Genomic DNA, 14,895 nt, shown 5'->3' with positions numbered 1-14,895 from the left:
CTCAACATCACTCAGAACTGTTTAGCAAAACTAATGATAATCCTAATAAAAATAATCTCTATCCTTTTGCAAAAGTTTTTACAAGTTATTGATTGCCTTTGGTCACAAATATACATGAATGTACTTAAAGTCCTATATTTATTGATTGTGAAGTTGGATTTTATTTTGATATTCTAATGGTACCTCTTTATGCATTTCTACTTAACTTCAATCTTAATTGTGATAGTATTTTCCTCTACTATCACAGAATTGCTCTGGATTCTGATAATTTTCACTTTTTTTTTCCAATTATTAATTGCTTCCCTCTCCCCAACTACTCTTGTTTGGAAATAAGGAGCCCTCTGTTCCTCAGGTTCTGTCGTCCTGATGTAGAGAATCAATCTCTTTCGTCAATACAATATTTCTCTGCCTGCTTTGTCATTTATTTTTGTATTGGATTGTCTTTCACTTTATTTCTCTGGTCTCTTTCCTTTTGACTCTTTTAAAAATTTATTTCTCCCAACTGAATCACTTCAGTTCAGCGGAATGAGATTTTGCTTGCTTTTTCTCCCTCAACATGTTATGTTTATCATGAGATTAACATCTTTATTTTTTGGCTCTGAAGTCTCTTGAACATTTTCTCTCAGTCATTTTTATTTCCCTTCTTGTCTCTGTAGTTCTGTGTTGTTAAAGTTCTTCATGGCCTGTCCTCCACCTATCTTTTAGTTTGTCCTGTTTTCCTACATCAGCTCCTTGGGAGGTTTTATTCTTCAATTTTTCACATGATGATATCAGAAATCTCTGCTACACGGTCAAAGAATTATAAGTCCTCTGCTCTGTTCCGCTCTCTGCACATGTTTATTAGTAAGTGGATAGTATTGGAAGAGCTTCCATTCTTGTACTAGGCTTGTCCAGAGTTACATTTATTAAAAAAAGTACTTCAATCTCAAAAGAAAGTATATCTCAAAATAAGATTCAGTTTTGTAAAAACTTACTGTTATTCAAGTGTTCAAGTAGTCTTGGCAATCCACAACAAATATTTTTCTGAGTTATTACTTCATATTGAGTTATTTTAAATTTTGATTAATATTTTGAAAATAAAAAGTACAACACCTGCATGCACGAAGCATTTTGCAGTTTATGTTTAAGTGTATTGAACAGAGTTGATAAACTTGGGGCAGCACTTGGGTGTAATGGACAGAGTTGAGCTTTGGCGTTAAACAGATACGGGTTTGAACCCTGGTTTCACCTCCTTCCAGTGTGTGGCCTTCAGCAAGATCAATTTTTCTCAGCCTCGCACTTCTGTTTTTTCTTAATATTGGGGTAATTGTATCTGCTGTATGGATAGTTAGAAGATTCGGTGTGATACCATTTTTAAATGTTTTAATTCAGGGGCTAAAATACTGTAGGTGCTTGATAACCTGTAGATATCATTATTACTATTATTTTATATAAAATATCAACATTTCTGGTCTTTTTTAAAATGTGAGATTAGTTTTAAAAGTAGCCGTGACCTTTCTTTCATCTCCTCTGTTCGAGAACATTTGCCTTCTTCCTATGAAGTATTCATTATTTTATAATTATAATTTGAATACGTACTTGTCTGACAGGAAAAAAATAAACATGGCAATGTAGAGAAGATTTGATAGCTATAAGTATCAAGTAGATTTTGCATAGGAAGGAAAAAACACCTTAAAAATGGTTAAATATTTCTGGATTATATTGTCACAAAGTAGGAAAATTATAATTGAGGGAAGTCTGAGTAAATCCTTTAGAATAAAGGCGCCTTAAGAACTGGTATAAGAAATCTAATGAAGCAGGAGGTTATGTAACCTCATGGAGTCTTTAATGATGAAGCTAAGACACATGTCCTTAGTTCTTATAGGAGCCCTCTGCAGATGGCACCCTCAGGAACTTCAGTTAAAATTAGCTAGCTAGTTAAGAGTATACACAAGTGGAGTCCCATTCTCGTAAGTCAAGCTTTTGTGTAGAGAATTAAATTTTGACCCTGAAACTGTTTGCCTTCCTTGTCAACTCCATCTATATCCAAAACTTTTCTCATCTGGCCTGACCTCCCTCTTGAGGGTTGCTGTTCTATTGGCTGACCGAAATTTTGTGTATCCTCTCACCTCAACTTCCATAAGTCAAAACATCTCTATGCTTTCTGGCCACCCACCTATCAGAGCAATCCTACATTTGCTAATGTGTGCCGATGGTCACATAATTTCAGTGAGTCCTTTAAATCATCCTTAATTCTATCATTCAGTCTCTCTGACCTTGTATTTTAATCCCCTTGATTTCTACTTTAGACCCATAGCTGACAGTCTCTCACGGGCGTTTGATATTCTACTTGCTTTCGTGCTTAAAAAAACCCCCCAAAAAACCCAGAAAAACAACTCTGGTAAGTGCTTTCAGATAAAGTATTTGGTCTAATGATCAAAATCACAAACAAATCTATTAGCATGTATAAAAATGCCATTAATACTATGTTGTATTGTAAATTATAAATATTAAGATGCTGCTTTATATTAATATAGAGTGGCATAAGGGCAACATGTGTACAGAAACATAACATTTTCCCCCTTCTGTTGACTATTAGGGACTCACTAAACATTACTCCTAAAGGTGAAATATTTTGGAAGCTCGCAGACACCTACACATCAACTTTCTTTTGTTCCTTCCTCAGTCTAACTATAATTCTAAAAATTTTATCTAGTAAGGAATGTATTCTTTATGGTTTATACATGACTGTCACATGAGATGCATCTCCCCCATGCTATAGGGGGAGAGATTTAAATGATTTTCATGGCTAATTTTCCCTATCTGATTTTTGCCTTACATGCTACTTTAAAATATAAGAAATGCTTAATTTGGGACTCCCAGTCCCATTTCTTACCTACTTAGGTGGCTATTTACTTACTACCGAATACATTTCAAGTTTTTTAATCTCTTACCTAATTCTTCAACTTCTGCTTTTATTCTTCCTCAGACCCTTAAGAGCATCACATCAGGCTTGCTCCTTTCTCCCTGTTACAGACTGTGCTTCTACTTTGAAAACTTGGCCCAGTCTCCTTTATGTGTAATAATCTCCCTCCATGTCCACCTAGAGAATTCCTACCTGTCTAATAACTTTCACTTAGTCACCCACTGCTGGAAATAGGGTTTCCTTCCTCTGAACTATGACCGTAGGTTTCTAGCACACTTTCATCTCTTATCTGCACCATGCTCACTGTGAAACATGAGCAATGCAGAAAATCAAGGAAGAAAGAAAGAAAAAAAAAAAAGACTCATTATCTCACCCCCTGAGATAACAACTATTAATATTCAATAATAGGCTTCCCTTGCTTTTTTCTCCTTTTTATACCTCATCATCCTTCTCATAATTAAAAGGAGAAAAGTAGAAATTCTATCATTACTTTATTATGTCTCAGATACTCTTTTAACCTTTTAGAACCACTGATTGCATAATCTTCACAACTACTGTAGGAGTATCTTAATTTTATGCTCATTTGTTAGAAAAGAAACCCAGGGGGCGCCTGGGTGGCACAGCGGTTGGGCGTCTGCCTTTGGCTCAGGGCGTGATCCCGGCGTTATGGGATCGAGCCCCACATCGGGCTCTTCTGCTGTGAGCCTGCTTCTTCCTCTCCCACTCCCCCTGCTTGTGTTCCCTCTCTCGCTGGCTGTCTCTATCTCTGTAGAATAAATAAATAAAATCTTAAAAAAGAAAAAAGAAGAAAAGAAAAGAAAAGAAAAGAAAAGAAAAGAAACCCAGAACCTAGAGTTGTTGGGGCCCTCTCCCAAAGTCACAAAGCTACAAAGAGGTGGAAAGTGGATATGAGCCAACATTTGCTTCACTTCCCAAGTCTTGGATCTTAACTGCAACATGATGCTGCCACTATGGATGTATATGCTGCTATTGTGATCACAAGTATTTGTTCTGATATATGTAAAAAAAGCTTAAGAGAAAAATGGAAAAATGGCATTTCTAAAACTTAAAGTGAAACTCTGTATTAAAGAGACTCTGAATCATTATCTTAAAAGGGCAGATTTAGTCATAAGAATAATAATTATGGTTCACACCTGTATGGCACTTATTACCACAAGCCAGGCAGTGTTCTAAGTGTGATATACATTAACTCATTCACACTCACATTAACTCCATGGGAGAAGTACTGTAATGGTCACCGTTATACAGATGTGCATACTGAAACAGATGAGTTCAGTGATCCACCTAAGACTATCCTGATGCCTCAGCCTATAGAAGAGCATTACACTGTGTATATATGTGTGTATACACATATGTATATGTATAATTTATAAATAAATAAATTACCTCTAACATTCTGCTTATATATATATATTTTTCTTAATATAACCACAATGTACTTACTTTGGCCATAACATGGCATTTAATATATAATCAGTAGCTCAAAAACGGAGAATGATTCTTGAACCAGTTTTGTTTGTAGAAGCAAGGCGCTAACTTTAATTAACTTTAACTAGGACTGCTTATAGCTGCATGTGAGAAGAGACACAAAAAGGCCCATTAACTCTGAACATCATTTCCATGTTTTTGCCTCTGTATGCCCTCAAGATAGTACTTTTTCCCTGCTGTTCTTTGATTTTTGCCTCTTTTTCCATTTTTTAAAAATGTATTAGCAAAGGGTGTGAGTCTAAAATTAGTCATGTATCCGCTGTAGCTTTTTAGTTCATCTAAACACATCATTTCTGGGGAAATGGTAGAGGATTTTGAGGAAAATTATATTTTAAAGGTTGAAAAACCTTGTTTTTAGGAATCCCCTCATCCCATTCATGGGTAATTATTTGGTCTCGGTTTCATTTCTGAGTGTATGTGAGCATATATGTTTAAAAAATATTCTTTGCCAACAGAATCTTCTCTCCCTGTAATGCATGCTTACTTGCCTATGGTTTGGTAATATTAAATGAATGTTGTTAACTTTCAGATATTTAATGTGCAGTTGTAAAACTGCATGATTCCACATGTAAACATTTTCTGAAAACTAGCATTTAAAATTACTTTTTGCTATTTTCATGACCCTAGACTTTGAAGGAATCCTTCAATGACAGCTGAAGCGAGACATTAGCAGCCACTGTCCTTTCTGTATTCTGTGCCAGGCGCAAGGACTCCATTCCTCTTGAAAGTTTTATCATGTACAAGGCTATTAACATTATGAGGATAGGCTGAAGCATGAATAAATCCTGAGACTTACTGATGATGTCATTACACTGGTCAATAAAATACATAGAGGGAAGGGCTTCCCATGCTACCAGGTTCGGTTAACTAAATCAGGATACACGAGCAATTAACTCTTTAATTAAGATGAATGGGTGACATTAGCCCTCCTTAAACTCTGCTCGTCAGCATTTACAAATAGAAAAAGACGGATGCCTCCTTCCCAAGAAATGTGGGTTTTATTTTTCATTCATTGACACAGTCTCATTCTTACTACTTTGTAAACAAAGTCACCAAAGTATAGAGGTGGTCAGAGGTATTTTAACAGGTTCATTTCATTAGTTACATCTCTTACTACTTAAAGATCCAGTTCTGGAATTTATTAGTTTTTTTTTTCCTTTACAAAGCTACCTTTATCATTATTATTGAACACAATTGCTTTGCCTTTTCCCCCATTTTACACAAGGAAGATTCATGTCAGAATCATAGATGAATGCAACACAGCATGGAAACGATAGCTATCCATTTGTTCTTCCAACAGCTATTCACTGTTATCTGCTACTTTACCAGTAACTTAGCTTAGCCTTGGACGTCTAGAGATACATGTTCCATTTCTCTTATGTCTCTAGTTAGCCTTATGAATGTAGATCAGGCGAGTGTTTCTGAACCTCCATTTCCTTATCTGTAAAACTTGATTACTGGAGCTATTCGTCCTGTAATTCTCTTTCAGTGATATTTAACACAGGATAAAGGAAAACAAAGATATGATTCATTCTAGGAACAAAGTGTCGAAACCAGAACTGTGCAAGAACAATATGAGGTGATCTGTATATGCAATTTAAAATTCTCTAATATCCACATGTTAAAAAGGGGGAAAAAATGGAAGTTTCATATTTTATTTAACTTAGTGCATAAAATACTATTTCAACATATATATTTATATGCACAAATATATACACACATAAGGTTATACGATCTATTATGTATATATGACCTATTTTATATTATTGTCTGTACTAATTTTTTGAGATTTTAGAGCACACTTAAATTCAGACTAGTTCAAAAGCTACATATATTTAGCAGCTGCCATATCGGAGAGTATAATTCAAATGTTAACAAATATAAGAGCAAATACAGTTATATGTCTCAAATATTTGTCAATTTAGACTAAACTTTTTAGATAAAAATTACCCAGTGTACAATTTATCATTGATTTTAAAACCCAAGATAATTATCCAAAAAATAAACAACAAAACTTGGATTGTCCATAGACAATAGAATTTCTCTGAATGAATGTGATTTCTTATAAGGGGAACAAACAGTATTAAACAAGTCCATGTGCCACAATGTGGCATAAAATGAGAAGACCCAAGCAAGTGTGGAAACAAAAACTTCCCCACTGTATATGATAAATAATTTTACTCTTCGCTTACAAGACACTTATCTACGTGGTTCGTGATATAAACAGTCTAGTGGATCAGATATTCTAATCAATAGAAGGATGCTAACTATACTATATAGAAGTATACCATTTAAAATGAGTCCTTTATTCCTTCATTGATATTTTAAATGGAAGTCATCGAATTTTAAGGTTAGTGACATATCCATCTTTTCATAGCATTTTCTACTTTACCTGATCCCATTTTTCTGCTTTAACCGGATCTAATAAATGATTACTGAGTTAAAAAATAAATTGAAGTGTAAAAATATTTGGTTAAGAGATTATAGATTTTTATTTTTACAATTTATTTGTCATCTCACAATATTTGGATTTTTTTCATTTTGAGGTATTTCCTCTAATAGAGAGTAATAATGATAATAATAATTATAACATTAACCAACATATATTTAGCTTTTACTAAGTGCTAGGTACTGTGCTAACAGGATTATGTATTTTATATTAGTAAAATCTGACTTGGATCTCTATGGATTAAGAAACGAACCACAAAGTAACCTTTCTGATTCTGTCTCTTAAGTAACCTATCCTCTTTATGAACACTAAGAAACTTCATAGATCCCTTTATTTGCTATGTGAATGTGATTGAATGCATATTATTGATTTAAATTAGACAGGAACTAGAATACAAAGCATTCTGTAAGTATCTGTTGAAACTGTTTAAATACATTACACGTTTCTAAATAAGGCAGTTATTTGGGAATATCTACTGAGTGCTTTGCATGTGATAGACCCATTTTAAACTGAGTAAAATAAATATTTGAAAAACTAAAAAAAAAAAAAAACCATCTTTCTACATGGTGCACTCTTTACCAAATGAAAGATATACATGTTAAAATAGAGTCAAACAGTTCTCCACCTTAAAGGAGCTTACTGTTTAGTGCATGAAACAGACGTACAAATGATTCCAAAACCACATTATAAAGTGCTTCTCTGGAAGGTTTAGAACAACAAGGAAGATTAAGTCTTTCAGGGGATGGTAAAAAATACGGGGAAGCTGGCATTCTAGGTGAGTTTAAAAGAAGTGGAACTTTTCCAGGTGTGAATGTCACAAACCAAGGGGACACAGAAATGGGTAAGCATATAATAGACTCTTTTTTTTAATAGCCTGTAAGCTTAATAATTATCACATAGTAGGAAGTAGCAGCATCTGAGGGTAGAAGGATATATATGTGTTTATGTGTGTGTATATGTGTCTCAAAGAATTTGGCCTTTGATTTGTAAGCAATAGAAAGCTTTTAAATAAAGACATAAAATCAGATTTGAGTTTTACAAACAGTAATTATGGCATCAAAATGGTGGATGATTTGAGAAAACACAACTCTTAATTGTAGGCCATTGTACTAGTTGAGGGTGAAGACAGTGAGGTTCCAAGCAAACTTGGAGTGGTAGATGTGAGAGAAGAAAAGATTTCAAAACCATTTCTAAGGCAGTTCTCACAGGGCTTATTAAAGGTAGGTGATGAAAGGGAGATGTCAGGATATCAAGTATAGCTCTAAAACCTCTAACCAGGTAAATGCTGGTATTATTAAATACTAAAACTACCCTGAACTTAATTTAATCATTTTGCGAGTTTCAAAAGCATTTTTGGTATTAGGTAATATTCCCCATCAATTATTTGAGCAGTAGTTTATTATAATGTTGTGGGAAATACCCCAACAGGGAATTAAGAAGAACTATTTAATATACCATCTCGGCAAATGACCCACAGAATTCTTCACTCTTAAGAGGTCGAGCACAAGTACAAACATCAAATTTCCAAGCAGTTTTTGGCTATGGAGAAGTCACCTAACCTTCCTAAGTCTGATTCCTTATAGCCCAGTATTTATAGGAAAAATTAGCAATTAAGCTCATATGAACTTTAAAAATCAGGCACAGTGGCATGCCTTGGTGGTGCAGTAGGTTAAGCATTCAACTCTTAATTTCAGCTCAGAGTTTGATATCATGGTTGAGTTCAAGCCCCCTCTTGGGCTCCATGCTGGGTGTGGAGCCTACTTAAAAAAAAAAAAAAAATCAGTCACAGTAGTCACAGAGTAAGTACTGTGGAGGAAAGACCTTGAAATCATCCCAAATGTTCCAGAAAACCTAAAAGTTAGAATTTTATTTAGAATTTTAATGAGTTAGGGAATGTAAAACTATCTGTACTTTTTCTCACCTCCACTAAAAAGTTTGGAGATACCAAATGACTATCTAAAACTATCCTTTTTTATATCTTCCCCAAAGAAAAGGCAATTAAAAGGTCATGTTAAGCAACATCACAATTTATCAAATCTCTATTTGTAGTAACATAGAAATAAGTCATCATCATGTTCCTAACAATATATTATGATACTACATTTGGGGTTGTAAGCAGTTATCAGCCACATGACCCTTTTGGGTTGTGGGAATATAGACCAGTGACTCTCAACCAAGAATTATTTGCCTTGTAGGAAACGTTTGGTCATGACAAGGGATTGTTGCTGGCATCTAGTAGGTAGAGACCAAGGATGCTGTCAGAATGTTGCAACACATAGGACAGTCCCTCCCCACCACCAAAAAATGATCTAGGTCAACATGTCGGCACTGCTGAGGTTGAGAAATTCTGACATACACCATGTGCGAAGCTTCTTAAGTGTCCTTGAGAGGTGCTATCATAACTTAAAATTGTTTAATATTTTAACTTAAAACATAACAGTTCATGAATGAAGCACTCTATGACACTCAAATGGAAGATAGGAATATAAAGTTTGTGTTACCTCATATTCTCTATCAGTAAGCATGTTTTTCCCTGCTTATAAGACCAATTCTATTTTAAGTTGTTAATATGGCATTTAGCATATTCCCTGGGAAACTGCTATAAAAAAAAATCCAGGTTGAAGTTTAAATACCAGGGAAAATGGAACATAGACGTTGGCATAGTATTCCACTTGGGAGTGATGCCCTGTGTGGTCCATTTCTACCTATCTGCTCACAAAAGTGAATTTCACTTAAAGCCAGGGCCACAGATTTAAATGCTTAAAATAAGGCTGATATTCAGCACCCAGCCCCCCACCCCCACCCCGATACAATCATGTCCCCGGCAGTTGGACAGTAGCTCTGGTACAAACTCCACAGGGACCCACAAACTGCCCCAAGTGCCCTGGGTTCTTTCCTAGGTCACCTCTCACCACTGTGCACGAAAGTCCCACAACCAAAGGGTTAACTCACAGCCTTGCAGGGAGCCTCAGACACTGCTTCCAGGGCCTGCAATAATTCCAGTTGGTTGGGACCAGAGCTGTACCTGCTGTTCAATTTTTGTCAGTCTAGATAAAGGAAATGGTGAAGTGGTCCAGGTGTAAGATGTTATGGGAAGGATGACATTGAGCCTCACTGAAGAGTAAACAGTCAGGAGTGGTGGGGACAGTGGGGCACTGGATAGCACATGCCACTGTAAATATGAGCAGCCCCTACTCAGATTCAGCAGATGGTCGCCATGTGGGAATGCAGGTCCAGAGTTGCCAGCTTTTTCAAGAGAAGCAGTGAAATCTAATGATTTTTAAACATTGACAATTAATTCAAATGTAAAACACTATTCAGCCCCCACTGCAGCCTATATAATCCCTTCTGGGGATAACCTGTGGGCCAGCAGTTTGCAAATTCTGCTTTAAAAGGATGGGGAGAGGAATGTCTTGATTCTCAGTTCCAACACGGAATTATTTCTTAGACTACAGGCCTCCTCTCCTGCCACTAAAAAGGATTTCTCTGAAACACCATTCCAGGTGAATTCAAACTGCAGCTGGTATTTGAGACAACAATGGGCCTGCCTCTTAAGGAGCCAGACAATTGACACTTTTGGTTGTGCCTTTTAAGGCATAAAGCTCCTATCTCCACGTGACCAAAGACAGAGAGGCTCCATGTACTTACATGTCGAGTTCGTAAGAAAACATTTCCTATAGACGGCTTAAATATGAGCTTCACATTATGCTCAGGTAGGTATGAAATTCAGGGACTATATTTATGATTCTACCTAAGGAAATGTATCAAGTGAAAAACAGATGCTAAATACTCTTTTCTGTGTAGATGCTACTAATGAAAATGCCTCGTGAAACAACTTAAAATGAACCTGTCTGAAGATGACACAAACCTTCCACTTAATGTTGAAGTATGGAAAAGAACCAATTCCGTAATTCTGTTCCAAAACAATTGATCCTGTAAAGTGCCTCTCTCTTTTTCTTTTTATTGATACCTTGGTCATTTTTTTTTTTTTTAATATTGCGGGACATTGGGATCACTTAAGCAAGTATTTGCTGTCCCATTCCCAATTTAGGGTCTTTATCCCAGAGTAATAATTTATATCATGACAGAATTGAGAATAAACAATTCAATGAATACAAAGAGCATCCCGGTTTCAACAGAGGGCCAAACTGTGTAATCTCTGTAATGACAATGAGCCTGTGAGGGGACAGGGAGAACAACCTGGCAGGTAGGCAATGTGCATGAGGATTGACGATGACCCATTTCTTATAGGAATTTCGAGTATGAAATTCCAAGAAAAAGGGTGTAAGAGGAATAGTGAGGGTTCAAACAAGCAAGGGCCATTCAATTCACAGCAACAATCATATTATGGATGGTTACTCCTGGAATTTCTTTAGAAGAAATAAACCTTCAGCTCTTTCCTGCTATAGCAGGGGACACTGAGGCCTAGAAAGGTGATGTTACAGAAGCTCTCAAAGTCACAGAGCTAGTTTTCTGATGACTGTTCTGTTTACTGTATTTCCCTCTGCAACCATCCCTGCTGCCATATTTCTTTGGACCATATCATATGATAGAGGTAAGAAGCTGTGAGATGAAACCCATGGGTGTGTGTACGTGTGTGTGTGTGTGTGTGTGTGTGCGTGCGTGCGTGCGTGCATGCTTTCGTTGATAATTCTGTTCGTATGTTCAAGGAGGAGGAAGTTATACCCAGGAAGTAAAATGAAATTCAAGTATTGTAATAATTCACAACTCTCTTTTATGTTGCAGAAGTCAAGATTGGTTAATAGTCACAGTAACCTATGTTGGTTCTGACGAACTGAAGGTTTTCTTTTTTTTTTTTTTTTTGTAAGATTTTATTTATTTATTTGACACAGAGAGAGAGATAGCAAGAGAAAGAGTATAAGCAGGGGGAGTGGCAGGCAGAGGCAGAGGGAGAAGCAGGCTCCCCGCTGTGCAAGGAGACTGACATGGGACTTGATTCCAGGACCCTGGGATCATGACCTAAGCTGAGGGCAGACGCTTAACCCACTGAGCCACCCAGGTAACGTGGAACTGAAAGGTTTTCAAGAAGAAGGGAGGAAGGAACATGTAGTGAGGGCCTATTATGTGCTTTCTCTTAACATACCTTATGTAGTTGTAAACTCACAAAAGCCTTAGTCTGTGACTCAGAAAAGTAAAGTTGCTTTCATAAAGCCATGTTATTGATCACTGGCAAAGCTGGAACTATAGTGTAGTGGACAGAGCACGCCACCATAGCTCACTGCTCTGGTTTAAACCCTGGGCTCCAACACTCCCAAGATGGAAACCATTGGGCTACTTATTTGAATCTCGTAGTATGAGTTCCCTCATCAGTAAAACAGGAATAAAAATAGTTCTCACATCATCTGAAAAATGGTAATGAAAACTCATAATAGTAAACTGTTAAGTTTCTTTAAAAGAGTTAGTAAAAAAATTCATGGAAAACACTTAGCTCGTGTGTGGGCCCATAGTAAATGTTCAGGAAATATTAGCTGTATTATTGTTACCATTACTCCTGAGGCTCCTGGGTGTGTGCATTGCCCACTAGAGCACACATTTTTTCTATACCCCTAATCATAGTTTACCACCTTGCATGTTATACTGTTATATTAAAATTGTGTAATGAAGATTTCCATTTTTCAAGTATCTACAGGCATTTTAGCAATAATTTATCTTCATAATGGGTTTCTAAATGAAGAAAGTGTTAACAAAGCTCAGCTGAAAATTAGGCTGGATGATTGAACCCAGAATACCTGAATACCCCCTACCCTTTTACTAATCATGTACACCTTGACCACTTTCCTAATGTAATGCATGCAGATTAAGTCTTTTGTTTATTGATTGGCCAAATATATGCAGGGCGAATGTATGCTACTTCATCCTTGGCTCTTCCGAGGGAGACTGTTACCATAGTAACCAAGGCATCCTTTGACTCCTATTTCTACACAGAGTTATAGAAATGCTTCTTAAAAAATACTTACGACAATATTTAATGTCGAATCTAAAGTAATTTTTCTCATTGTTTGGGGAGCAAAATTGATTTTCTCTGGGCAAAGTTTGTTTGGCTGCCCAAATGTACTGTTTATAGTAATGTGTTCCACCAAATTTCTTTAAAAGCCAGTTAAACATATTTTGCTTTAACTTCTAATCTAATTTCATCATTTGGAAGTGCCTCTTGCTGCACTGTGCCTATTTTGATTTGGAAATAGTGCACATTCCATCTTTGCTATGTCAGGGTAAGGTGGAAGGGAACAGAATGAATCATTTGATTTCTTATATCAGAGAACAGTATGTGTGGCATGGGAGGGAGAACACATGCTTGGGTATGTTCAGGAGTCTGGCTTATTTTAAAGCCGAGATTTTCAGGTGGCAGCTGGTGCCTGGTTTATGATTCCAGTGGTTCAAAACCCATTCTTCTCTGAGGCATCTGTTTTAATTTTTTTTTTCAAAATTAAAGATAACTTTTGTTCTCATTACAAGAACAATATATAATCATTTCAGAAGATTCAGAAAATACAGATAAACCAAAGATGCCCATAATCCTGCTTTCTAGAGATAATCGCTGTTAACTATCTGGGTGTATCCTTCCGGAGTCTTATGTATTTATACGTATATTTTATTTCAAAAAACAAGACCGTGACTGTTTTATTATTCTGGAACCTGCTCTTTTTATATAACCATGTACTAGTACTTTGACATATTAAAAGATCACTTCTAAGCTTTGTGTTTAATGGTATAACTTGTAAGGTGTTGTAAGATATTGGTAAATTAAATTAATACTCATTTGTTGGACATTTAGGTAGTATCTAGATTTGTTCCTTAATTTAAGCAAAATTATATTGAATATCTTGATATTAACTTTTGCATATACTTTTAATAAATGCTTAAATGGGAAAAGATAAAGGTAGATTCTTATGTCTTGCTGGGATGGAAGAGATGTGAAGGTATTGTTGAGGTGGCTCTTGATTATGCTTCCACTTCCCTTTCCTGAGAGGACCCCCAGACATCCAGAAGTCAGAGCAAAGAACTTGATATCAGCTCATCCTCTATGACTCTGAACCATTCAAATGCTGGACCCTAGTTTCAGTTTCCTGTGATCTTGGGAGGAATTTTGGCTTCTCTCTGTTATTTATTCTACAACCATTTATGGGGAATCAATTATATTCTAGTACTGTGTTATCCTTTGTGAATTATTTCACTTACCCATACCATACGTCTGACCCCATAATGTACTAATAACATGTACACAAGCATTTAAGTTATAGGATGTTGGAAAGTAGCATAGGCTTTCACTTCTGAAAATTAGGGGGTCTGAATTCCACGTCTCCTACATAATAGTTAATTTATATTTCTGAAACTCAATTTTTTCATCTTTAACGTGGTAAAAAGGAAAGTTATGTCAAGGTTTTTGTTCTTGTTGCAGGATTCAGTGGCTTCATATATAGAATGTGCCAGGCATGATGCCTGGTATACATTAAGACAGTTTCCCCTTTCTTTGGCATTGGTGGTGCCAATGGCAATGAGAAAGCATGGAAAAGGGAGCTACTCATCCTTTCGAGGGGGTTCAGGAAGGCATCCAACTTCTAGTTCTGTGCTTAATAGACTAAGCAGAGAGCTGCAAGTTTAAAACTCCATGTCTAAGTGCCAGCTCTCCATGACTCACTGCCTGACCTTGGGTTAACCACTTAATCTCTCTCTGCCTTGGTTTTCCTCTTCATAATATGAGCGTAATAACTCTTACCTACCTCACTAGGGCAAGGATGATTAATCAGTGTTTATAAAACTCAATAAATCCTTTGGGTATGAAGTGCAGTGAGATTGGAAAGCATTATTACTATTAGCTGCTTTCTTAATATCTAAACCAGCATTCCAGGGACTGCTGAATGGAGTACCACAGAGTTATACCCTCATCCTACATCATTGTCAAGAATCTCAGTTCCTTTAGCCCTGCCCCTGCAGATATCAGTTTTTCTACCACGATTAATGCTCACTGTTCAACAAGGAGCAATCAATTCCCTGCTTACACCCAAGTGTC

The sequence above is a fragment of the Ursus maritimus genome, unplaced genomic scaffold (assembly GCF_017311325.1).
Source record: "Ursus maritimus isolate PB19 unplaced genomic scaffold, ASM1731132v1 scaffold_15, whole genome shotgun sequence".
NCBI classification, from domain to species: domain Eukaryota; kingdom Metazoa; phylum Chordata; class Mammalia; order Carnivora; family Ursidae; genus Ursus; species Ursus maritimus.
The sequence above is the reverse complement of the archived record's forward strand: the minus strand, read 5'-3'. Positions refer to the sequence as shown.